Here is a 26,519-nt window from a genome sequence, read left to right on the forward strand (position 1 = left end):
TCTTAAATGCCTTTTCCTACTTAGGAGGTTTTTAATAATTATTATAATCAATTAATTATGAATTGATTTATTGACTCAAAAAACACCTCCTGAACAGTCTTCCACTATTTCTTCCATGCTACTCTTGTTTTTCACATTTTTACCATAACACCATTTACACACCTGAGCTATGGTTCTAGTCTCCTCGCATTGCATTTCCCCACTAGATTATGAGCTTCTTTGAAAGCAGGTCTTCTTCATCTTTTGTACCTGGCACATTCAGACATTTGGTAAATGTTGGCTGAATTGATTTGAATTAGAAGAAAAACACCAGATCTCTTCAGAAAGACACAAATAACAAAGGGATTTAGGTAATCTGTGATGTACTCAAAAACAGAGTAGAATTTAATAAGCTAGAAGTCAAATATTTTCTTTTTAATTGAAATGTAACACTCCTAGAGAAAAGTGCCTAAAACATTAGTGTGCTACACAATGAATTACTACAAAATGAATATGTGACCACTAATCAGGTCAAGGAATAGAACATTGCCAGAAGTCCTTTATAAAGGTATCCAACTTTTTAAAGTATTTTCCTTTATTTGAGCCTTTGGAAGTTAAATTTTCCTCTGGGAAAACAATATATGTCCCACCTTGCTTTCTTTATGGGTTACCATGACAATTGATTGTTAGTTATTTACCTCCATCCTTTCACAAATTCTGTCACCTTCTTAAAGAAATACACACATATAGCACCCCACTTCTATTCCTCTATGACTCATTTCTGGGGCCTCCACTTCCTCCTTTGTCTCCTGTTACTATGTGTCTTCTGTCTCCATATTCTTCCAATTGAAATTCTTCACCCAGTACGTGAATCATCGGATCTCTCTTCTAACTCCTCCACAGTTATGTGCTTTAAAAAAATCTCCAGCTGGAGTTAGAGTTTTGATGAGTACTTCAAATAAGATCCAAAGGTAATTTTTTATTTAATTCAGACTGTAAATATCATATATGAAGATGGGTCAGTAACATACCAAAAAAGATGACCAATTTAGAGGAAATGATTTGCTTTTGAGGGTACTAGGCAAAAGAACATGAAGAAACTGAAACCACTGTCAAATGCAAAAGGGTTAATAGTAAGAGGTGTACTCAGGATATGTATGTCACAGTGATAACACTACTGCAGAAATTTTTAAAAAGTACAATTAACTGAAAATGCTATTTATTAGTCAGTCTAGAAGGAAAAAAATTAGTAATGAAAAGAACAGACTACTCTGGAAATGTCTCATTTCTTTATGTGTCACTGAACTTTAGCTTTATCTTTTTTATTTTCTTAACGGTTCTTTCTATTTCTTGTCAACCTTATGTCATTTAAAGAATTGGTATGTTCTGACATTTATGATTATAAAACCTTGCTTGCAAGGACTTAAAGTGCTTCTCTTACATCTTTTTTTTTGATACAATTATTTCTTGGCATTCTTTTTAAAATAATTTTTTTTATTTTTCAATTACTGTTGACATGCAATGTTAGTTTCAGGCACACACCATAGTGATTAGACATTCATATACTCTATGAAATGCTCACCTTAATAAGTCTAGAACCCATGTGAGACTATACATAGTTATTACAATATTATTGACCATACGAGTATTCCCTATGCCATACTTTACATCCCATGACTATTTTGTTACTACCAATTTGTACTCCTTAGTTCCTTCTTCTTTTTCACCCACTCTCCCAAACCCCTCTCATCTGACAACCATCAAAATGTTCTTTGTATCTATGAATCCGAGTCTGTTTTGTTTGTTCATTTTATTTTTTGGAGCCTACATGAAATCATATGGTATTTGTCTTTCTGTCTGACTTATTTCACTTAGCATAATACCCTTGAGGCCAATCCATGTTGTTGCAGATGGCAAGATATCATTATTTTTATGGCTGAGTAATATTCCATTGTGTACATGTATCATTTCTTCTTTTGCCATTCATCTATTGATGGACACTTAGTTTGCTTCCATATCTTGGCTATTGTAAATAATGCTGCAATAAACATATGGATGCACAAGTTCGTTCAAAGTAGTGTTTTGAGTTTCTTTGGATAAATACCCAGAATTGGGATTAGTGAGTCCCAATATTTTCTTTGTCTCTTGTTATAGCCTTTGTTTTAAAGTCTATTTTGTCTGGTATAAGGATTGCTACCCCAGCTTTTTTTGTTTATTTATTTACATTTTCATGAAATACCTTTTCCCATTCCTTTACTTTCAGTCTCTGTGTGTCTTTCAATCTGAAGCGAGTCTCTTGTAGGCAGCACATGTAAGAGTCTTCTTTTCTTATCCATTTGGCCACCTTGTCTTTTGTTTGGAGCATTTAATCCATTTACATTTAAAGTAATTGCTGATAGATATGTAGTTATTGCCACTGCATTATTCATATTTTTAATCTTCCCCCCCCCCTTCTTCTGAAAGAAGTCCCTTTAACATTTCTTATAATACTGTTTTGGTGTTGATGAACTCCTTTAGCTTTATCTTGTCTGGGAAGCCCTTTATTTGTTCTTCGATTTTAAATGATAGCTCTTCAGTGTAGAAAAATCTTGGTTGTGAGTCCTTGCTTTTCATCACTTTGACTATTTCATGCCAATCCCTTCTGGCCTGCAAAGTTTCTGTTCAGAAATCAGCTGACAGTCTTACGGGAGCTCCTTTGTAGGTAACTGCTTTGCCCTTGCTGCTTTTAAGATGCCCTCTGTTTTTAACCTTTGGCATTTTAATTATGTTGTGTCTTGGTGTGGGCCTGCTTGAGTTCATCTTCTTTGGGACTCTCTGTGCTTCTTGGGCTTGTGTGTCTATTTCCTTTACCAGGTTACGAAACTTTTCTGTCATTATTTCTTCAAATAGGTTTTCAATTCCTAGCTCTCTCTCTTCTGGTACCTCTATGATGTGAATGTTAGTATGCTAGATGTGTTCCCAGAGACCTCTTAGACTATCCTGATTATTTTTGGATTTTTTTTTCTGTTCTGGTTGAATGTTTTCTGCTACATTATCTTCCAAATTGCTGATTTGAGCCTCTGCTTCATGTAATGTACTGTTGACTCCCTCTAATGTATTCTTCATTTCAGCTATTGCATTTGTCATTTTTGAATGGTTCTTTATATGGTTTCTATCTCCATTTTTATGTTGCCTATTTCTTTGTTGAAGTTCTCCCTGAGACCATTGAGCATCTTTATAATCAGACTGCTTATTTACGTTTTGTTAAGTTCTTTTTCTAGAGTTTTGTTCTGTTCTTTCACCTGGGATGTGTTTCTTTGTCTCCCCATTTGGCTGCCTCCTTGTGTTTGTTTCTGTGTATTAGGTAGAGCTGCTATGTCTTCCACTCTTGGTAGAGTGGCCTTATGTAGTAAATGTCCTGTGGGGCCCAGTGGCACAGTCTTCCTTGTTCCCTGAGCCGGATACTCCAGGTGTGTCCCTTGTGTGCGTTGTATGTGTTCTTTTGTGTAGTTTAGCCTTGGTTGCAGTTTGCATGTCAGTGGGAGAGACTGGCCCTTGGCCTCATTGGTTGTGAGGACTGGCTGTGACTACAGTGGAGGACCTGTTGTGCAGGGCCTGACCCTACAGAGCTGGATTCACTTTAGCAGGGCTCTGCTGCCTACCAAGTCTGCCCTTTGAGTATATAATTTGTGGAGGTAGTTGGGTAGTTCTCTGATGTGGGTTGAAGCTGGCCACCAGTGTATTGGTTCTGAGGCCTCTTGGGAGGGGCTCAAGTGTAGGCCAATGTCAACCACTGCTTGTGCCCTACCTGGGGCCACTTGGTATGAGCTATAAAGTGTTCTGCAGATGGATACCACTTGTGCTGGGCTTGAAGGTGCCTGGGAGAGGTTAAGCTGTAAACTGAGGTTGCTGCCACTAGTGCTGGGCTATGGGCAGCTCAATAAGAGATATGGGGTACACTGAGGCCAGATGCTGCTTTTGGGGGCTTGTGAAGCTTTGAGAAATTTTAGGGAAGTCTGAAGAATGAGCCAAGACAGGCTGTTTGTATGGAAAAGCCACTGGAAGCGGCTTGAGTGGGGTCGGGGTCTCAAGAAAGCACCAGGGTGAAGTGAACAGTGTCAGCTAGGTTGATGGAGACTCAGATATGGGGCCCACCTGTGTGTGCAGGCTGGGTGACAGAAGGGCTCAACAAAGGAACAATGGCTTCTGCCAGCACTTCTGTCTGGGAGAAAGTGGCCTCTCCAGCTCTCACCCTGAAACCAGACAATTCACCTCCTCCTCATATGTCCCTGATGCTTTTCAAGCTGCTGCCCCATTGTTGGAGCTTAGAGTGAGTGAGTCTGTCAGCAAATAAGTCCATACCCAGGCCCTTTAAACGGTGTTCCTGGGCCTCTAGCCACCCTCCATCTCACAGCCACAGTCTCTGCTGATTTTCAAAGTGAGAAGTTATGGGGACTTGTCTTCCCAACACTGGAATCCTGGGCTGGGGAGCCTGGTGTGGAGCTGGGACCCTGCACTCTTCAGGGAAGACCTCTGCAGGATGAGATAACCCTCTGGATTTTTAACTAGCACACGTGGATGTGCAGAACACCAATCTGTTCTGCATCTCTGTTCCTCCTACCAGTCTCAATGTGGCTTCTTCTGTATGTCCTTAGTTATAGGACTTCTGTTCAGCTAGATTTCAGGTGATTCTCAGTGATGGTTGTTCTGTAGTTAGTTGTAATTTTGATGTGGTCAAGGGATGAGGCAAGCATAACATTTAACTATTCTGCCACCATGACTAGAACACTTCTTTTAAACCTTAATGAGATGCCTCTAATTGTATTCTATAAAAATTATACAAGTATATATGCTTTAGCTATTACATATGAAGGATAAAACTGATATGGAAAATTCAATGCTGAAAATACATGCTGACAATTAATAAGAAATTCTGAAATCTGATAGTGCTTACATAATTCAACAATAGTTCAATCAACTGTCCACAATAAATTATTCCTCCCACATACAGATGGCCAACAGGCATATGAAAAAATGTTCAACCTCACTAATCATTAGAGAAATGCAAATAAAAACCACAATGAGATACCACCTAACTCCGGTCAGAATGGCTATCATCCGTCAATCAACAAACAACAAGTGCTGGCGAGGCCGTGGAGAAAAGGGAACCCCGGTGCACTGTTGGTGGGACTGCAGATTGGTGCAGCCATTATGGAAATCAGTATGGAGGTATCTCAAAAAACTGGAAATGGAACTACCATATGACCCAGCAATTCCATTCTTGGGTATTTATCCAGAGAAACTCAACACAATAATTCAAAAAAATATATGCACCTCTATGTTTATCGCAGCACTATTTACAACAGCCAAGACTTGGAAACAACCGAAATGCCCATCTGTAGACAACTGGATTAGGAAACTATAGTACATTTATACAATGGAGTATTACTCAGCTATAAAGAAGAATGAAATCTTACCATTTGCAACGATATGGATGGACCTAGAGAACATTATGTTAAGTGAAATAAGTCAGTCAGACAAAGACAAATACTGTATGATCTCACTTATATGTGGAATCTAAAAAACTGAATGAATGAGCAAAGTAAACAGAAATAGTCTCAGAGATATAGAGGAAAAACTGATGGTTGCTAGTTGGGAGAGGGGCTGGGATGAGGGAGAAGGGAAGAGATTAGACAGCATAAATAGGTAACTACAATATTGCTACAGGGGCATGAAAGACAGTTTGGGGGATATAATTAATAATGTTGTAAATATTTTGTAGGGTGTCAGATGGTCACATGTCTTGTTAGGGAGACCACTTCATGGACATTGTAGAGGCTTGATCACTGCTCTGTATACCTGAAGCTGATGTTGTATAACATTGTATGTCAACTATAATATAATTGAATATATATATAGTCACGGGATGTGGAATATAGTGTGGGAATGGAGTCAAGGGAATTGTAATAGATATGTATGATATTGGGGCAGAGGGGAGTGGGGTGGTGGATTGGGGGAGGGGGTTGTCAATTTGAGAGGTAAAAAGTATAACTATTGCACTGTGTTGTACACCTGAACGTAATTTAAATAAATAAATAAATAAATAAATAAAATTATTCCTCCCATTTGTAAAAGATATAAAAGGTGATGCTGTTACAAAAACCCACCTAGGGTATAAATCATTGTATCTATTCATATAAGTATCTGTCTCTCAGATAGATTTTGAGAACCTCAAGGAAGAAGATGTGTCTTATCCATCCACAGTACCTAGGATGATGTCTAAAACATAAAAGGTGGTTCAAATCTCTTAAACTAAAAATCTCAATGTCAGTCTCAATTTCTCTCTCTCTCTGGCTACTTCAAACAGTCACAACATTGTTACCATAGAAGAGAAATGGCTTTCAAACCTCACCTGTCTTCACCATTCTCAGTTCTATAGTAAAGTCTATGCCCTACTGGTCTGGCTTCCTCACTGGTCCCAATGTGTCTCTTATCCATCTATTCTAGTCTATCTTCTTCATTGCCTTCAGAGAGACCTTTCTACATAGCGAGGGGAGAGGAACCTTTTCAAGTGTCAACTCTATGCCAAGTACCATGTCAAGCATTTAAAATACATTATTTCCAGGTCGGCCAAGTGGCTCGTTGGTTGGGAGTTGGCTTGGGAGCATGAGCTCTGAGCAGCTGGGCCACTGGTTCAGATCCCTCATGGGCCAGTGATGCTGCGTCATCTACAGCCAAGATGGTGAACAACAGTTTGACCTGGAGCTGAACTGCCATGAGTCCCCGGCGATGGTGTAGGCTGCAGTGGGCTGCCATAGGCTACCGTGAGTGGCTGGCAGCTGAAGTGAGCTGCCGTGAGCGGCTGTCCAATGGCTGGCGACCTATCTGCCTCAGCCGGGAAGAGCACCATGATCACAATACCAACATGGGCCAGTGAAGCGATGTCCTCCACAACTAGACAGAAAAACAAAAGGACAGCAACTTGTCTGTTCCCTTCCCCGATTCCCCAACGCTGTCCCCTCCCCCAATTCCCCAATAAAATCTTTAAAATAAAATAAAATACATTATTTTCTTTAATACAATGCCCGTATGCAGCAGAGTTGTATTACTACGGTATTTCTACATGAAGAAATTAAGGGAGATTACATAATTTATTCCAGAAAATGTGCTGCTAAGTACTGGAGCTGGCATTTAAACTTACCTCTTTTTGACTCTAAGCTGTCTTCTTGATGGTATCACTCTCTTGCCGGTCATGTTTTCTTCCTGCTTAAAGAAGAAAAGCACAACTGATAAATAGTGTTACAACTGGCTCCCACTTATTTATAGAATAAAATATAAATTCTTTGTCTTGACATACAAAAAACCCCAGATATCCTCCCCAATGTAACTCACCCACTTTTCAAGCCTCTTTTTCTCTACACCTACGATGTATTATGAGCCCCAGCAGGTCTGGACTTCTTACAGTTCCTCAGATTTCCAGGCTGCTCCATGACTCTGTGCCTTGATATGTGCCAGATTCTGTCTGGTTCGACCTCTCCCATCTTTTCTATTCAACCTTCAAGACTCAACTCATGTAAAAGTCAATTGCTCAGAAAAGATTTCCTTGGCTTTTCCAGGCAGCTGGTTGCTCTATTGTATTGATCACATAAATATTATAATACATTCCACATCACATTAAAACCCACTTGAAAGAGGCATTATTTGTGTTTCTGACTCTCTTACTGTGAGATCTTCAAAGCTATAAGCTGTGTATTTATTCAAATTGGTATCTGTCTTAGTCCATTCAGGCTGCTAAAACGCTATAGACTGGGTGGTTTAAACAACAGAAATTTATTTCTCATAGTTCTGGAGGCTGGGACATCCAAGATCAAGATGCTGGCTGATTGGGTTGCTGGTGAGAGCCATCTTCCAGGTTTGCAGATGGACGCCTTGCTATATCTTCACGTGGCAGGAAGACAGACAGAGAGAGAGAGAGAGAGAGAGAGAGAGAGAGAGATATCATCTCTCATGTTTCCTGTTATAAGAGCACTTGTCCCATTCATGAAAGCTCCACCATCATGACCTAAGCACCTCCCAAAAGTTCCACCTCCAAATACTTCACAGTAGGATTAGGCTTCAATGTATGAATTTGGGGCTGGGAGGAGCGGACATATACATTTAGTCCAAGGCAGTATCTTCAACATAGTTTAAAATTTTACTATGGAAGGATTAAACGCTGGCACTGGAAACACGAAATTTTCCTACCTTTTTTTTCACCCCCAGGAAGCAGCTCTGAAATAAGCTTGTTGATGGAAACTATCTGATTACATAGTTTTAAAAATGTGGTTGCTTCAAAAGGCATTTAGTGCAATCATTAAGAAAATATAATTAGCAAAGAATAAAAACTATTAAATATAAATAAAAATGCTGCCGTAATAGCTAACATTTATTGCTCAGTTACTGTGCACTAAGAACTGTTCTATTTGCTTGCAGGAGCAAACTCATTTAATCCTCACACCAACACTATGAGCATTTATTATTACTGGGAGCCCTCTTTTGAAACCAAGGGGACAGAGAAAGCTTCCCCTGGGGACACACAGAGCTAATAAGTGGCAAAACTGGGATTTGAACCCATGCAGTCTAGTTTCAGAGCCATATTCTTAACCTTTACAGTATGTTAATAAAAAGTCATGAAAAAAACAGGTGAGAGATCTTTTCAGAAAGACTAAATTTCCCCATCTCCATTCTAATTTTTAAGGGAAAGATTCAGATCAGAAAGACCTATGTACACATATCCAGTAGTGCTACTCAAGACTAAGCTAGGCCATAGGAAAATCTATAATGTTTCTGTAAAGTGTGGCTAAGGAAGGCAAGTAAGACTAAATTATAAGAATTAAATTAAAATAATATAACATAAGCACCAATTTATCAAGGAAGCTTCTACATACTGCAGGTCTAACACTATGGTACAGGCTTCAGAATACAAAACTGTAAAATATGATTCTTGTCCCAAAGAAAAACACTATTATTGCAAAAGATGTGACTCTTACACATTGTTATTAAAGTAGAAAACAGACAATAAAATCTTAAATTATGCAGTATAGACAATAAATGCAATTACAGAAAATATGTTAAATAGTAAAGTTAGTCATTTTTAAAAGTAATTTTGAAAATAAAGCTGGGATTTCTTTTTCTCAAATGCTCCCAGACTCATCCCTCTAAAAGAAATTTTATAAAATGAAATTTCTACTATAAAATTCCATAGAAATTCAGCATAAGAGACAAAAAAGCAAAGCTGAAATACACAGTTCTTGATTGAATTTTGATTTAAAAAAAACAAAACAACAAGCTTTGTTTCATGGTATGAATAAAATGGAATAGCCTTAGGAAAACTGCCTCAGGAAGTCAGAACACAATATAAATCAGTCAAACTTTCCATACCTTTCAAGTCACAGGAAATCTTAAAATATCACTCCATTCTGCCTGTGCACACAAGGCAATTTCAGAGGCATTCAAAATATTTTATAAGGTAGAGATTATATGCTTTATCAAATTAAAGTAACAGTTTGTATGTTGGCCTTATTTATAAATGTCATTTCAAAGAAGCAGAGTATATTTGTAAAAGACATAGAAAGTCTTATCAGAATTGAATGAAAGAAGAAAATGATAAGAAAAGAAAATTAACTACAGGAAATAAGAGAAAACAAGATCTTTCCTGGTCATTCAGTATTAAAATATGTTCATGCTCGTTGAAATGATCATTAGCTACAGAGTCAGAACTACATAATAGATTTGCCAGAGTGCTGCCGGAAGCATAGGGGGCCGTGGATTTAGGGGCTGATGACTAGGAGGCAGACAAGGAAATACAGAGATGGCTAGTTGTGGCTGCTTGGGAATTATTTGTTTTAGTGCTGCAAGCTTATAGAGCTGATAGGAGCTTCCTGGAGATTCTTGAGAGAAAAAAGACTTTCAAGGAAGTTCTCAGAACCAAGCATCTTGGCAATGCACACTGAGATGGTGAGCATGATGGTCCCTCTTCCGACCTCTCCAATGGTTGTGGAAGCCTCTTCATATTTACTCTGCATAGAGTAGTTTCTGTTTTCCTACATGAACTGTCTTTAATACAATGTGGCGGTTACTATGCATGGTCCACAGTTTTGGTCGGTTGTTCGAAAGTTACTATACGTTGTAATATAGTTATAGAATTATTAGCCAAAACCAACAAAACATATTACATGTCAGAGATTTTGAAACTACCGCGTCTTGCACTTACACAATATGTTTAATCAAAATGGATAGGGCTGTAACATTTAAAAAACATGTCTGAGCAAGACAGTCTTAAAAAATTACCATACAAAAATATTAACAGCAGGTCATACAAAACTAAATATTGGCTGCTTTCAGAGAAAGGAACTCATCTGCTGGAACCTCCTAAAGAAATAACCAAAATGATAAGCCTCAAGAACTTATGTTTTTCAGGTGATATGTGTTAAATATTCTCCTGTCGTTCTATTACACACGTAAACTTTTTAAGCTTCTTGATCTGTATTGTAAAGTGCTTTCTTACAAGACTCACAATCCATACTCTTACTAGCATTGTTTGAGGATTCCCATTTCGCTGTATCCTTGCCTATATTATGATTTCTTTTTTCATCTTTTAACTAATAAGATTTCGATAGCATTCTAAAGAAAGTTGTTTCCCTTGGCCTTTGAGTTATCTGGCATTCATAATATTGGTCTTATCTGAGTAATAAAAACAAATTCAAAAACCAGGAAACATGGTATTATTCTTGGTTCTGTTGCTGATTTTTCAATCTGGCCAAATATTTATGTTTTCAGTTAAAAAAAGAAAGAAAAACGGACTGTTAGCTCTGACTCTTCTTTCTCATAGTAACATTTAAACAACAAGAACAGAGGAGAGTTGATACATTTAAATATGTTAAATTGACTAACGTTCATTTGCTTATTCCTTGGTTCAACATTTTTTAAGACCCACTAGACACCAGGTGGGTAAAGGAATAGGGAGCTGAGTCCAGAGACGTCTCCATCTAGTGGGGGACACAGGCTAGCAAGTAGGTGACACCCATCTTTATCCAAAGCACTTGGGCCACAACTTGGGCTTCAGAACCAACACTATTTGTGAGTTTTTATTCTTATTTATTTAATTATTTTATTTTATTTTATTTTATTTTTAGCTGAGCCATCCTGCTACCTGTTGGTAGCTCAGCGGCTGCTCAGCTCGGGCTGGACTAGAACCGCTGTTGCTCAGAGCACAAACTCTTGAGCGAGCTCTTAATCAACTGAGCCACTCGGCCGGCCCTATTTGTGAGTTTTTAGAAACTCACATTTAATATGTTACATTTAATATGTAACACCTCCTCAAAGAGCCTAGGACAGCCTCCTATAAACAAATATAGCACCATATCTGTAGTGAAACAACATAAATAGTTTCATGTCAGCTCAGGTCAGGTTTTGCTGCCAAATAAGTTTTGACACCAATCATAAAATAAACTGGGTTTTCAGAGCTTTCTGGATTTTGGAATGGCAGATAAGGGGCTGTGGACTTGAAAAATGGTCGTTTGTTCTAGCATAGAGGTAAGAACAGGGGCAGGAGGTTTGGTGGAGAGAAAATAAGTTGGCTCCTAGGTGACAACAAAATTAAATTAAAAATTATTGTATTATTGGCCCAGGGAGCTGTGTGAGAGGTCAAGGAAGAGATTATTGCCTGATGATGAGTTTTGAGAGACTGCTTTTGAGTTTTCTTACTTTATTGTTGAGTTACAGATGTCAGATACTTATTGTTATGTTACAAAGTTGACAGTAACACCATTATTATCTGTTCTGTTCAATTCCCTTACTGATAGAATGAAAAATGTTGCAGACAATAAGTTAAATAGCAGTGTCTTTATTTAAACGCTTAACTATTTCTTACTTGTCTATGCTATCATTCAAAGTTTTTTAGACTTTCCTACACTGTTTAGTTGGTGTCTCTGGCCTCAGACAGGCTTTATCTTATCCCCCTATATATAGGTGATTCTTATTCACATACCTGAAAACCTTTAAGAGCTCCCCGTTGGAAAAAAAACCCAACTTATTATCTCTGTCTTTCTCTCTCTGCACATGCTATATAGACCAGAAATGAGACTGCAACTTGCACACAAACTTGGATAGCAACACAAATATAAGGAAGCTTTAGGAAGATTGAAAACTTGATGGGACAGGGCAGGAGGGGCAAATGGGACAAACACCAAAACTCAGGAGAAATGTATGAGACAACACAAGCCATGCCAGTCAGGAGTGCATGCTGAAGATGGCCCTGGAACTCAAGTGCATAGAAAGCAGATCTAGAACTAGAATCCCTTTAACATGGGCCTAGAATATCTTCAAGTGTGAAATATTTGTATAGGAAGAACCACTTCCAAAGTTTGTCTTGTTTAATATTTTTAACAATCATTTTTTCCAATTTACTAGCACAAATTCTTTGCACTATTTTTCAAGGTCAGGTTTACTCAACAAATACAAATTAAGGACCTGATCATATTACACATTAATCAATCAAAAGTATCCACTGATATATTAAAAAAAGACCAGCACACAAGAGAAATTTTGAGGTAGTCATTAGAAAATAAAATTGGGAAATTTGAACCAATATGGTTTTACTATATAGTCTTATCATCTTATTAGATGTAAAATTATTTTTTTTAAATCCTAGAAACGTATAAAATAGTTCAATAGATACCTTTAAAATATTTAAAAGCTTTAGGGCATTCTTTGTCTTCCATACTGCAATGTATTTACAAATACAAAGTACAAAACATCAGGTATTCATTTTTCCTAGCTGAGACAAAGTTAGGGCACTGAATAGTAAAACTTCACAAATGGTCATTTCAATTACATTGTGACTACGCAAACCAGAGGAGTTGGCTAAATATGAAAAATGCAAAGGCTGTTTCATTTCTTGTTCCTGAATTCAAACTCTATGAGGGGAGGGATAGAAAGAAGGCATTTGACTTCCCTTAGATTTTCCTTCTCATACTCCCTAAAAGATGATGGGCCCTAATTCTGTTATGATCCCTTTATTGCCTGCCATCTCTAAATAAAATGGCCATCTAATTGAAAATTTATTTCAGTAATAATTTTTTAAAATCTGCTTCATGTGGAACCTAATTTTTAAAGGTAAGGCGGACATAAACCCTTGACTGTGAGTATGTGGGCGATAAGGAGGAATTAAATCCCTCTTTGTGCAAACATGGGATTGCCTCCCTAAGATAACCTATATTTGAAAACTCTTATAGCTCTGCAAGTAGGTTTTACAGATTAGGAATATAAATCTCAGAGATGGAACAAGCAGACAACAGAGGAGACCCAGTTCATAGGAGGCCCAGTCAAAAGCAGAACCCAGATTCTGGACTCCCTGCCGAGTATGCTTTCCTACCATACCTTTTCTCAAATGCATTAATTCATTCCCACATGCATTCGTTCAAACATCAGACCACATATTTCTGTGTGGGTGTTAAGTATTAAAAACATTGTAATAATGATGATAATAACGTTTTATTGAATGCTTCTTATAGGCCCTGTACTATGAACTTGACACATTAAAAAGGAAGTATTCCTTTCAGCAAATGTAGTTTACAAATGAGGAAGCTGATGATTAAAGAGGTTGAGTGATTTTCCCAAGGTCCTATGTGTGGTCAGGGACAGACTTGGGGTCTGTTTAATGGCAAGTCTTCATCCTTAACCACTGGGCCCACTGCCTTTAAATATTATGTAGCCACGTTACGTAGCCAGTTAAATGTTAGGTAGCTACATAAGAGTGAGTCTATCCTGAGGTTAAAAACTAGCTTGGAAGAAAGAATGCAGAAAAGCAAACTAGTTCCCCTCTCATTATTGGTTAAGGTATTCTTTTTTAAAAAAATATTTTTCTATTTTTCAATTACAGTTGACATACAATATTTCGTCAAGGAATTCTTAATCTCTGGCAGGCAAAATGTGCAGCACTGAACAGCACTGCTCATCATGTCAGCTCGCTGCCAACTCCCAGCAGGTCACTGTGCATGAAGCCCTTTTCAGTATTAAATGGCCTGCACGGATTTTAGCAATACTGCTAAATTGAAATGATGACTTCCATTGGAAAGAAATCCAGCCTATGAGCATGAATGAAAAAGGAGAATGAAGGCCTGTCTGTAAACCCAGTAAGTCAAGTATAAGAAAAGACAGTAGCTTCATTTTCTTTTGTTTCTTATCTGGTCTTCTATTTATAATATTTACATGAAAAGCAGTGGTCTTTACCTCTCAGCAGTGGAGGGTTTAGGGGAAACTGGGAGGGACAAATCTCTTAATACCCACTAAGCCCACTCCCTTTCCACACCCTCCATTTAATTTTGACTGCTGTTTTCATTTACCCTTAGACTCAGCTATTGAACGTTCTGGCTTGGGCCCAGTGGGATAAGATAAAGGTAACATCAAACAGAATTGTGATGGAACTCCACATGGCTAACAGGATAAACACCTGACTAATATAATTGTCTCTGTTCTAAGAGCCTGAGTCCTATAATTCTGTTAGAGAGCGGTCCAATACTTAAGGAAGAAAAGTATTAAGGTATCAAATGGACTACTGAATAAGAACTACTGAAGAAAATTACATTGGCTGGCTTCGTATTTTTTGGGTGGGGTATTATGGAAAAAAACCACTGCTGTTAAAATGACATCACATATAAAGACAAGAAAACTAGAAGCGCTAAGGTAATAGTTTTGCAATCTTACCAATTAGGTAATGAATGTTAAATTATTTTGGTAGTTTGAAAGAGTTTACAAACTTGAGCTAGTGTTATGAGGTAAACAAAATCAAGGGACAGCATGGCTAGAGCGTAGAACCTACTGACCAGACTTTTACAGTTCTACGGAAATAAAGACAGGGTGGAAATATTTGCACTTGTACAACATGTCTCTCTCTTTTTTTTTTTTTTAGAAAAAGAGATATACAGGTACAAGAAAAGAAATTCAAACACTACAATAATATAAACTGTATAGAGTATCCCTGACTCCTAGGCAATCAGAGTTTCTAGTTTTTTTTATATTCTTCCATATATATTTTAGGACTATGTCTGTTCACATTTATTACCTATGTCTTTGGAATAAAAGTAATTGGTTCTCATCTTGTAGTTTTCCTATACGCTTTCACATTTCATGGATTTTGGTATAGCAATTACACCCCATTCTGAAAAATAAATAGCACTAATTTTTTTTCCTGTAAAAATATGTAAGCAATTAATAAATATTTAAACATTTAAGCTGCATCTTTATGTATAGGAATTCACCTTTAGGGCCGGCTGGGTGGCTCAATTGGTTAGAGCATGAGCTCTGAGCAACAGGGTCGCAGGTTCGATTCCCATATGGGACAGTGAGCTGCGCCCAAGCTGAGCTGCCACTGAGCTGGCAACGGGCGGCCAGATGGCTCTGCTGGTGAGAGTGTGTGCTCCTAACAACAAGGTGCTGGTTCGATTCTTGCATGGGATAGTGGTCTGTGCCCCCCTCCACAACTAAATTGAAAGCGGCAACTGGACTTGCAGCTGAGCTGCACCCTCCACAAATAAGATTGCAGGACAACAAATTGACTTGGAGCTGATGGGCCCTGGAAAAACACTGTGTTCCCTTCCCCAATCCCCCAACACTGTTCCCTTCCCTAATTCCCCAATAAAATCTTTAAAACAAAAATTCACATGTACAATTTACCTAGATAATATGTCTGACATTGAAGAGATTAGCACTTTAAGTTCAGCATTTGCCCACACAAAATCCTTAAACATTTACTGTTCAGTGTTCTTGTATTTAGAGGAAAATCAAAACATGGTGAGACATTGGTGCTGATGAGTTGACGCTGGGCCTTTGATAGAGCCTGCTTTCCTGAGTCCACCTAACAGCAGTTGTGTGAGGTGACTTGCCTTTGATTCCTAAGGTTTTCTTTTTTATGCAGTCCCTAAATATTTTGTGACTCCAGGAAACAATTCGATACAAAACTGAAATACACCAGCTGGGGAAGAAGAAGAAAAAGGAAGTCCCCATATCCTTTGAATATGAAGCTTCGATTTCAGGCACAGAAATACATTGCATCATGTTTACCATTTCATTTTTTCACTGGATGCCAATCATGTGTTTCCATGACTTACCTGAATGCTCTGGCATGCACACATCTGGCCAGGAATTTTATTTTATTTTATTTAAAGATTTTATTGGGGAATTGGGGAAGGGGAACAGCCAACTTGTTCTTCAGTCTTCGTTGTGGAGGGCGCCAGTTGCCATCTGGCTTCTCGTCAGCATCTCGTGGCCTCTAAGCTCAAGGTGCCAAGTTCAGTCTTAGTTGTGGGTGGGCATAGCCACCATCCCATGTGGGAGTCAAACCAGCAGCTTTGTTGTTAAGAGTATGCGCCCTATCCACTGAGCCATCCAGGCGGCAGCTCAGCTCAAGGTGTCAAATTCAGTCTTAGTTGCGGGTGAGTGTAGCCCACCATCGAAAAGGCAATCTTGTTATACCAGCTGAGACATCCTGTCACCTGTTGGCAGCTCAGCAACAGCTCAGCTCGGGTGCAGCGTCACTGGCTCATGTGGGAATTGAACTGGCGGCCCTGTTGCTCAGAGCTCGTGCTCTTAAGCCAACTCTTAGCCAACTGAGCCACTTGCCCAGCCCTGACCAGGAATTTTGTCAGACTTCTTTGCCAGCTAGGGAACATTTGGAGGACTCAGGGCCTCCCCTCTGGCTAATGGACAATAACCTTCAAAACTGTGTTGGCTTTTAAACAGTAATCCAGTAGCTTTTGAGGTCTTTGAAAGGACGAAATGCAAGCTGCTGGAGACTGAGAGAGAGGAAGAAGAATCCTTGAAAAATAAATTCACCATATTTGTAAGTTATTAATTTTATAATTTAATGTGAGAAAGGGTAAAATGCAACTATTATGGCTAGTTAAAATAGGAGATTATATTGACGCACAGCTGAGGTATTTCAGGAAAATGTGCACAGAGCTCTTGCACATAGGACTTCCTCTTACCCCAAAGTCCCCACTACTCCAACTCCCTAAAACAAGGTGCCCATTGACCTCACTTGTTTCTAAAAGGGCTATTTAAAAAAACCAAAAACCAAAAAACAGCTTCTTATTTAAAACTTTTTACTATATAGCTACATAAAGAAAAGGCAACCATCAACATACATAAAATGCACACACGCAGTGAATTCAATGAAAAATAAAATTTCTCTTATAAAATGTTCATGTAGGTTGTTTGGGACCAGGCAGAAAAATCAAGAGACTAACTGAACGTCCCCTTTTCACCTAATTGTTTTGGGTCATGGAAAGACATAGGCAAAGCTTGTTTGAACACTAAGCATTCACTCTTTATAGCTACACTTAAGAATTCACCCAGTGGGCCATGTGGCGCCTTGGTTAAGAGCTGGCTTGGGACGTCAGAGGGCTCTGGTTCGGATCCCACATATGAGGGCCAGTGACACTGCCCTCCTCAGCTAAGATGCTGAACAACAGCTCAACCTGGAGCTGGGCTGCGGTGAGTCGCCAATGACGGCATAGGCTGCAGCCCCTGCTGCAGTGGGCTGCCATGGGCTACCGTGTGTAGCCAGCAGCCAGCGTGAGTGGCCAGTAGCCGCAGTGACCGGCTATCCAGAAGCCGGCAACTGATCTGCTTCACCCGGGAAGAGCGCAATGATGGTGCCAACTTGGGCCAGTGAAGCAACATCCTTCACAACTAGACTGAAGAACAAAAACAGGATAGCAACTTGTCTGTTCCCCTTCCCTAATTCCCCAGTGCTGTTCCCATCCCCCAATTCCCCAATAAAAATCTTAAAAAAAAAAAAAAGAATTCACCCAGCACAGAGTGTGCTAGAATAAAGAAGTTCAAATTGACATAAGAAATAATGTTACTAGTGATACCATTTTAACTGGAGAAAGTGTTTCTGGGATTCTGTAAAACCGTCTGGAGAAAAAGAAGAACTAAAAAAATGAGATTGTCAGATACATAAGATACAGGATGAAAAGATGAACATGGATTCAAACAAATATAAAACAAGAATATGAAACTACTTACAATAAATGAAAGAGAAAAAAAGACATGGTCATACCTGAATTAAGATCTCTACTTCTTGATAATTATATAAATCAAATCTTACACTTAAGTATGCTAGAGAGTTAAGTAACTGGTTGGCCTCTGCTTTCCTTTAAACCGAAAGCAGTGTACAGTGTTAAGTGAAAAACTCGTAATTACTGTTTCCTTTCTTTTATAGAGTGCAGTTCATTGCCTTTTCACTTCTCAGGAGAAAAAAGTTCCCAATTTGTAAGGGCTTTTTTGCTTTCCTCACCTCATCTCTAGACCCAGTTTAAGATTTAATCCTTATCCCTTCAAAGAGCACAGCATTTCAATTCATTACAAAGCACTAGATTGGGCTGATGAGAATAGAACCAAAATTTAAAAAGAGGTTAGTTATGCTGAGAAATGTCCATTGTAAATAGTTGCAAGAACCAACCTGCCAGCGTGTATTGTAATCTCCTACTGCTGTTTACGGGAAGTTGTACAAAGCACAGTACTGGAACAGAAGAGAATAGGTATATGTTATAGACTTTGAGGATGGAGGAAAAAAATTTTCTGTGTAAAATAAATTAAGGACACTCCAAACAAGCATGCAAACAAACTAAAAAGAAAGACCTTCAAATACATATGCTTCACACACACAAACTGAACAAATAAAAATAAGTCTTTAAAACCTAATTAAATAATATGAAACCTTATGGCATGTAAGTGCTCTACTCTTTTAAAAGAGAGATAATAAGCTATATGCTATGTCCATGATAGTACAGACAATTGTTCCAAAGATCTGGCAGCAAACACTTAAAAAAAAATTCTTAAAATAATTACATCAGCATATGGACTCTGGAAACCTTCTACCGTAAAAAGGTCAGATGAACATTTCCTGTTTCACATTTCTAGTACACGTTGTCTTTTAGACAACAATAAGTGTGAAACAATAGTTTGGCACAAGTTCAATACATACTAGGCCATGGCCTGGCCCTTGAAAACTGCGATGAGTCAGCCTCAAATTGCAACGATCTCAGTGACAACAAGAAAGGCAGTTTGTGTCTGGCGAGCGGTGGCCCTAGAGAATAAGACTCAAGAAGCCAACAGACACATCCTTGACTTGAACCTTTGATGTTTGTTGACCAGTGAAGAGCTCTTAACCTTAATGTTCACATGTATACAGACAGCATTTAGGCTGTGTCTGAATAACCTCGCTTTAAATATATATTATATTTATTGGTGCGAATATATATATATATATATATATATATATATATATATATATCTCCAAGGCAAAGCTGCTATACAGTAAAAGAATGATTTGGTAATTCCTCTGAAATTGGTAACCAAGATTGACCATTGCTTCCACTCTCCAACCTCTGGTTCCTGTGCTGAACAGTGGGTCCAGGTGGGCCTCATCACTACTTTGAATACCATGAGACAGGTCCATCCAGGACTGGGCCATCCATAAACTTGGTAGACCCACATCCATTTTCTCTGATGTCCAACTGGGAGGGACCCTTTGAACGTACTGGCATCAAAACAACTCATGGCAATTTAAGAATATGTGGGCCAGCCATTTCCAATGATATCTGTCCTCCCTAATCAATCTTCACTCAGTTAAGGAAGGTAGGTGGAGATAGCATCTGAAATAAGGATGCAGAGGGGTTAACAATGGGACAAGCGTGCAGATTTAGGAGGGGCAGTATCTGAGATAAGTTACAGAGCAGGAAAAAATGACAATAGGGTAAAGGGCAGGCAGCTGCGGGGAGGGCTGCCTGTCATCAAGAGCCAGAGGATTAGAGAGATGAGAGAGGCTGAAGTCATCCTTGAACAACCTTCTCTTTCATCCTCCATAGACAACTGATCAAGTCCTCCCCATTTTTTACTCCAAGGGATAAAAACACCTGCTATTCCCCCCCCTCCCCGCCCCACATAATAAAGTTTTATTTACTTAAAAATTATATAAATAATGCATGCATTTTAAAATTTCAAAACAATATAGAAACAATGCAGAGAAAAACTAAAGTTCACCTCCAATCCCAGTATCCAGAAATAAGCCCTGTTTTAATATTTTGTTGAAAAGCTTTATCAATATCTTTATCTACACATATGCACATTCCTACACACACAAAGAGATAATTTTATGGACAGTGAGGTATGAGATACAAGGCATTTGGTAACCTTTTTTCACTTAATAACAGGTCACGGGTATCTTTCTATTTCAATGAATACAGATTTAAACAATCATTTTTAATGGTTGCATAATATTTCATTGAGAGGCTATGAGGTAATTTGTGTAACAAACCTTCCATTAAAGGAAAGTATTTTTTTCAACTTGACTGTTGTTGGCAGCACTGATACAAATACCATGTACATACATATAATATACATGTGCTGTTATGAGAACTTCTTTACTAATCCGATAATGAAAAGTAGCCCTTGTGGATTTTTTTTCTATTTATTTTTACCTTTGATGAGGCTTTATTGTATGTCATTTATCTTCTTTGATAAATTGGTGTGCCCCTTTGTCTATTAGAGTGATTTTTTATTGATTCATAAGACCTCTTAGTATATTAAGGATATCAACCCTCCCGTTTCATATCATTCATGTGTCACAAGTTTTTTTTTCCCTCCAGGTTGTCCCTGGCTTTTATATTTAATTTTATGATATTTTTGCTGAAGAATTTAATTTTACATAGTCAGATTTATCAGTAATTTCTTTTTTGGCTTGGCCCTACTGATTTAATCTCCTAACATACCTCCTATCACTAACTTAGATCAGGTCCTTTATTATCTGTCACCCTCATAACTATAACAATCTGAATTGGTCTCCCTGCCATCATCCAGGCTCTGCCTCCTGGAATCTACACTCTACATAGCTGTCAGAGTGGTTTTTTTTCTAAAGAAAATCTGGCCAAATCAGTCTTCTGCCCCAGACTGTTCAGTGGTGTGTGCCCAAGTTGGGGATTTCATACAAATCCTCCGTTAGTCAATAAAGTAATGACTAACCATGGCAAATATTCCTGAAACATTATTTATTTGTGAAGATTTTTGAAGAAAGAGAGCACATTATTTTCATTTTATAACACTGATTACAAATACATTGTGGAGCACTATGCAAAATTCAAGTGAATTTTAAAAATAAACTAGAAGGTTTCCAAAAAACAAAATAAATAAAAACAGAAAGCAATAGACATGAAAGATAAAGTGTAAGCTCCCTAACATGTGTGGCAGGGAGTGCCTTAGTTTCACCAAAAGCCATTATGTTTCCTCTGGATGACATAAGTTTCCCAAGCTCCCTCCGAGTATGTGATTAATTCCTGGCTCATGGAATGTGGAAGAATTAGGGTAATCATATGATTTATTGTCCAAATCAGTACACTGTTAAGAGTGAAAAAGGACACTATTATTTGTTACACTGGGAATTCTGGTATAAACTGGGAAATATGATCACGATGGGGAGAAGTAAAGTGTGCTACCCCGGACAGCCCAGACCTAACTCTCCCCTCTCTTCTCTAGTCTGTAGACAGATGAGGAAGATGCTGGCAGAAGACTCAATGCCCTGGTAAAGTCAGGGGATGGAAGGCTTGTGCTAAACTGTTCTGGGAGTAAAAACAACACTTCTAACATTTCAAACCATTGGTGACAGCAGTTCTTATCCTGACTAGTACAAAATGGAACACAAGTCTTTCCTTAGTATGGCCTCTCCAGAGCTCTCCAGCCTCACCGTTCAGTCACTCCCTAGCTGTAGCAAACAGAACTGCTTACGCATACATTTCAAAATACCCATTTATATGTCCATCTCTCCCACTAGTCAGGAAGATCATTGATGGCAAAAACTTAGCCTTAATTCTCTTTGTAGCCTTCATATCTGACACATAATAGAGTTAATAAATATCTGTTGAATAAAGAAATATTTAGCCAAGTAAGAAGTAAATTTTTCAGCTGTGTGTTTTTCATGCCCAGAACTAAAAATATCAGAACTAACAACACATTGAAGATCTTATATCTGCAAAGACATATATTCCAATTCAAGAGTTCAAAAAATGAGCTGCACATTTTTTGTAGTCCTAAAATATGACTGTAAAAATATTCTTCCCCTTGGCCTTCAGTGTTCATTTATCTTTACCCCCTCCCCACCCCATATGTGCATACACACACACACACACACACACACACACACACACACACACACACTCGCTCACTTCCTGGGGGAATATTTGGCTTAATTAACAATAGTAGAATAAGTTCGAAGGGAAAGAAAAGATTGAAATTTTTAGTACAGGTCCTAAAGCTGGCCAGTAATCCCTACACGAGGCCCTTTGGCTCAGCAGGGAGATTTACTCTTTTGTTTCCCAAGATGATTAAGAGTTGATGTATAATTGGCAATGATGTACACTAGAGCATGTTATCAACTCCAGAAAGGGGTTTTGCACATGATTTAATTAACATTAATGGTAGTTAAGCTGCACACAGAGCATAATGTCCTCTTCGCTCTAAAAAAGGAGGATCTTTCACCACCTAGATTATGAAATATTAATTCACATATGCTCAGATATCCATCTAAAAATGGAATCACTTAATCTGTGACTCTGTCCCCCTCATCCACATACAAAAGCATAATTGCAGTCCTGAGAACAACAAAAGGAGTGATGAGGATGTGGAAATGAGGAAGCAGGGTAACAGCAGAGAAAAAAAAAAGAAGCTACAAATGAAATATGTCAAACTACTCCCACAGACAGACACACAACACTCACAATCTCACACACACACACACACACACACACACACACAACACCGCTGTACTCATTAAGGCAGGTTTGTTTTCATGCCAAATATTAGGGCAACATTAATTACAGAGAAATCTCATTAATCCATTTCCCAGTTCATTAATTATGCATCAGTGCCAAGTTGTTGTTGGCCTGACATAAGACAATACTGTTCCAATAAAGATCTGATGCTGCACATTACACAACAGTTATGGGGCTTTCCTGGTTCTTTGGGATGGTATTCAGGAATCTACTCAATTTTTCTGTTGTATATATTTGTGTCTCCTAATAAGTATTCTGTGATTATGAAGTATGCATTAAGCTGACTACAATTGTTTCTTAGCTAATACTTCATCCATCTCTGTCACAGGCACATTAGTAATTCTATTCAGCTAGAAAACCACCCCCACAACACTATGAATGTACTTAATGCCACTGAATTGTACACTAAAAAATGATAAGTTTAGGTGATGTATATAGTTTACCACAATAAAAAATATTTTTAAAAAGCAAAGGAAAATACCTATTTTTGAAAAAGTTAAGCTATAGGGGGAATATGAAAAAAAATGAGTTTACACGTTCTCAAAAAGTTTCAGAAGACCTCAGAATGTATTTCCTTTTGTGCAGAGAAAATATGAGATGAACTTAATAGCCCAGACAGGCTCAATATGCTATTTGCAACAGATTTTTGGAAAGTGAGCATGTTTGGTCTCATCAACAAATAATAATTGAGCAGCCCAAGAGTCTTAGCACAGTACTAGCTATTTGGAGCTACCTATGTTTCATTACATCTAATTTCCTAACATATTACTGTATTCACTTTATTTCTAGCTCATTTCTTTTTTTTTAAAAAATTTTTTTTTTAATTGGGGAATTGGGGGGATGGGAACAGCGCTGGGGAACTGGGGTAGGGGAACATACAAGTTGCTGTCGTTTTGTTCTTCAGTCTAGTTGTGGAGGATGTTGCTTCACTGGCCCAAGTTGGCACCATCATTACGCTTTTCCCGGGCAAGGCACATCAGTCGCCAGCTTCTGGATGGCCGCTCACTGCGGCTGCTGGCCGCTCATGCTGGCTGCTGGCTACACACGGTAGCCCATGGCAACCCACTGCAGCAGGGGCTGCAGCCTACGCCATCACCGGTGACTCACGGCAGCCCAACTTCAGGTTGAGCTGTTGTTCAGCATCTTAACTGTGGAGGGCAGTGTCACTGGCCCTCATATGTGGGATCTGAACCGGGGCCCTCTGGCGTCCCAAGCCAGTTCTTAACCATCGTGCCACTCGGCCGGCCCCTAGCTCATTTCTTTATCAATGAATGACTGAATATCACAACTCCCTCGGACCCAAGTAAAGCAAAGATTAGATTTACTAAACTTGGAGTAGTTAGCAGATAAAAGTTGTGGGCTGCTTCCACTGATGGGTAGCTTCATTTTTTTCTGCAGTAAATAAGTCTTACTTTTGAGTAGTCCTTCAAATCTACTAAGTGCCTCATAGTTAATAAATACTACAGTGTCTCACTCTCAGTGGGTACACAGTAAATGTCAGCTGACTCAATAACATTTTCCCAAACTTTGTATCAAGATATCCAGTATTAAATGTCATCAAATTATATCTTCAAGGTACAAACTGATTGACTCTGGAGTTTGGAAAGGATTTTCTACTAAATATCACACAGCTGAATTTACCACAACAGTTACTGTGTAGCATCAATCTGAGGTGAAATTCTGGCCAGTTAATCAAAATGAATTTTGAAATAAAGAAAAAAACAACAAAAAAAGATACAGTAACAGCTCTGTTCAGAATTACATAATTCTTTGTCTATTTTTTTCACCATGGAAGTATTGTTAACTAATATTTTTACTTAAATCAAAAGCCACTAATACCCAAAGAAAGTTGCACACAACTGGTGTTAAATTCCTTTAGTCACTTTTCCATAAGCTTTCTTATTTTAAAGCCTTAATTTTATCTAGTGTATTTACTGAACAGGCTGATTTACTTAAATTCCCTTTTGTGCCGCATCTCTGATTGTGTACATATTTATCTAATCTGCCTTCTCCAGGGAAGGGTTGCCTGGGATCCACCCAGACTGCAAGAGACCATGGGAGAAGATAGAAGTGCCTCTTGCCCAATGCTATGTAATGTGTGGAATACCAGGGGAAGTATCAGAGGTTATCTAAAAGAGAGACAGCTTGAGAAGTACCTCTTGATGTCCAAATGTTCATCAAAGCAAGGGAGGCCTAAGGTGGTTAATGATATTCTTGCTGGGAAAAGAAGTGGTCAGAGAACAAGACGCAGTAGCAGGTCCAAAAAGATGGGCTACATTTTTGTATGTTTCTTAGCATCATGCTCTGTAAGCAGACTCAATCTATCTAATGAAGAGGCCAAGAGGGTTGGAACAAACGATGTTCAAATACCCTCAACATGGAGCAGCTAATATTTGTGTAGCATTTTTAAGTTTTCCAAGAAGCTTCACATTTGTCATATCAACTGACCCTTGACTCAATCCAATGAAGTAGATATTAATAGCATCCACATTTTACAGATGAAGATAGGACAGAAGAAAGTGACTCCACTGTAGAAACAGTGTCTGCGGCTTCGCCTCCACTGACTCAGTCACCTAGAACTTGCAGAGGCTCTGTCTAGATGCAAGGCTGCTTCTCCAGCTGGAGGGGCCAGCCTATTGGTATATTGCCTGCTGACCACCTGCTGACTGGCTAGGCAGAGAAGTGGCAACAATAGGAACTGTACTCAGGCTAAAAGGATAATGGGATCTGGGAGGTAAGTCTGGTGAAACTTTAGACATCTCAATTTCTTACTCAAGAGTTCCTAGAAGAAAGGTAGTGGGAAATAGTGGCCATCTATAAAAGCTCATTAAGTTGTCCACTGATAAGTCTCCAAACTATTATTTTTAATTTTTATTTTTTTAAAGATTTTATTGGAAAATTGGGAGAGGGGAACAGCATTGGGGAATTGGGAAAGCATTGAGGACATCACTTCACTGGCCCATGTTGGTATTATCATTGCGCTCTTCCTGGGTGAGGCAATCGGTCACAGGTCACTAGATGGCTGCTCACAGCGGTTCACGGCAGCTCATGCCAGCTGCCGGCCACTCACGCTGGCTGGCAGCCACTCACAGTAGCTCATGGCAGCCCACTGCAGCCCCGCTGCAGCCTACACCATCACTGGTGACTCACAGCAGCCCGGCTCCAGGTCCAGCTATTGTTCACCATCTTAGCTGTAGAGGGCAGTGTCACTGGCCCTCATGTGGGATCCAAACCAGAGCTGCTCAGAGCTGGTGTCCCAAGCCAAATCTCAACCAACGCACCACACGAGTGGCCCCTCCAAATTATTTTGTAAAGAAAGATTATAAAGGTATATGAAAGGGTATATGACTCCAAAGCAATGGAAAAAGTTTAAGTAAATTTTCATTCCAAAAACCAAAAAGTTCTCCTGCCAGAGCTTTCTTCTTAGGCATATGAAAAAGGCTTCTTAGAATATGTATCGATAAAAAAAAAACTGGAGATTTTATTGATGCTGAACCTCTCACCTAGCAATAAGCAATAATTATTCACCAAGAGATAAACTAGAAATTTCCAGTCAAATGGTGAAGTGGGTAACTGTTTTCTTTTGTTGTTGTTGTTGTTTTTAATTGGGGAATTGGGGGGATGGGAACAGAGCTGGGGAATTGGGGGAAGGGGAACAGACAAGTTGCTGTCGTTTTGTTCTTCAGTCTAGTT

This window comes from Hipposideros armiger, unplaced genomic scaffold (genome assembly GCF_001890085.2).
Source record: "Hipposideros armiger isolate ML-2016 unplaced genomic scaffold, ASM189008v1 scaffold_563, whole genome shotgun sequence".
NCBI lineage: Eukaryota > Metazoa > Chordata > Mammalia > Chiroptera > Hipposideridae > Hipposideros > Hipposideros armiger.